This window comes from Aplysia californica, unplaced genomic scaffold, assembly GCF_000002075.1.
Source record: "Aplysia californica isolate F4 #8 unplaced genomic scaffold, AplCal3.0 scaffold00684, whole genome shotgun sequence".
Taxonomy (NCBI): Eukaryota; Metazoa; Mollusca; class Gastropoda; order Aplysiida; family Aplysiidae; genus Aplysia; species Aplysia californica.
In genome coordinates, this window is record NW_004797954.1 from 1 (window position 1) to 2082 (window position 2082).

Sequence of the window (2082 nt, forward strand, 5' to 3'; positions counted from 1 at the left end):
AATTTGATGGGGGGGGGGTTTAATGTTACCGTTGTATGTTTTATATACTTGAATTATGAACGAGTACATGCACTTTGCATACAGAGTACATGAACTTCGATAAGCACTGACGTTCATAAGAAATTTGAAAATGCATTCGCTCAGTACTAACCACTTAAGCAGCGCACTAATGTAAAGCAAAATAAATTCAGCATAATCTGACAAATTAATAATTAAATTTACGACAGAAGTCGCCAGAGATATGGTCACTCCAAACTGATCTTTAAAAAGACTAGCCTTGGGAAAATCATGTAAAATCAAATACATTGAAATGTGTGCTGGGTTACATCAACATTGGTGGAATGGATGTGTATTAAATACCATATGAATGGAGAATAATAATATAATTGTCTCTGCAATTAACAATATTTTATTACGATATTTTCAAACGTATTAGAAAATAGAGTAGTCACAAACACCAGGCAAAACTTGAAATAACAATAAATGTGCACAAATTAGTATTTTGTTTAGGGCCCATTGGTTTTGTGCAGTGCACAGACCTTGTTTTTGTTTCCAAAAATTGTCTAATGGCATTGGCCCTAGGTGAAAAGGTGCATTGTCATCCATGAAAATAGCTACTTGAATGACACCATGAACTGTGTTAGTTAGACTTTGGACATAAAGATCTGTCATGAGGAACAAAAGCCACGAATCTACCATGGCTTGGGGTGGTCCGGCTAGAAAGAACAAAATCCCACTCGTGAGATTCATCGGAAGGTGTCGTTTAAAGTATTACATCGTGCAAGTGTTGTGACGTCACGTTTTACCCTTATCTTGTCATGGTGTCCGTTAAACAGATATTTTTTAATGGATTTTAATTTTAGTAGAGTTTTACGGCGCTCGCAACTGCATATGGTCATATGAGCGCCAAGGGGTGGATGTCAACAGAGAAGTCCATACAGGGAATCAGACTTACTCTGCTCACCTCTCTAGCTTCAACAGCACAAGGTCTGCTTCGACTGTCAAGGCACCCCGCAAATAGCGAGTCACAAGAGAGTAACAAACATACAAAAGAAGTAGAGAAAAAGTAGAGAAAAATAACGATAGTAAATTATACAGAGCCTAAGAACATGTTAATGTCCCCCCTTGGGAATAGCCCAGGGACACTTCAGTCAGTAGCACCCCATAACGCATCGTCTCAACGCCACTATACAATTCTTGGAAACCAAAATCATAGCAGCGATGGAGTGGTCACCAGAGACCTAAACCCGATATTAATCATACAAATACGTGGATCAGCATGAAACAGCATATGAAGAAATGTGACTTTGCTTCCAATTCAGTCGCTTTGTTTGCAATTCTCTGTGACATTTGGGATGAAACGACAGACAGTGATGCTTAACATTTAACACAGTCCATGCACAAAGGGTTTGTGCTCTATGTGAAAACAATGGCTCCTGTACAAAATACTGATGAGTGATGAGTACATTAAATATTTAGTCCTAGTTTTACGAGGTGTTTGTGGCTGCACTGTCTCTTAATCTGTTTGAACTTATCGTAATAAAATTTGGTTTATTGCAGAAACAAAATTGTCTATTTACTTGATATGCAATACATGTCCATTCCACCAATGTTAATACACCCCAAACACACTCATAAACACATTTTTAAGTTCATTTGAATTTACAAAATTTTACCAAGTCTGATTTTTTAAGGTTAATATTGAGTGACCATATTATATTGCGCGACTCTTTTCGTAGATGAAATATTGATGATGCAGAATTTATTTAGCTCTAAATTGTTATGCTTTTTTTGTTTGTATAAGTGTTTTACGGCACTTGCAACACACTAAGGTCACATAAGTCGTGCCGAAGATTGGAAATGTTACAAGAGAGTAACAAACACAAAAAAGAAGGAGGGAAGATAAGGACGATAGATACAGATGTTTGATAGGAAAGAAGAAGCAAACCACACCAGAGTACCCGCTAACTACCCATGGTGATGCTGGATGAGTGGGTAGTCCAAGGCTATACTAAAACAGAAGAATTTGGATGAATACATTTTTTAACTTTCTTTTGGAAGCCACTGTATGCTATCGTGGAT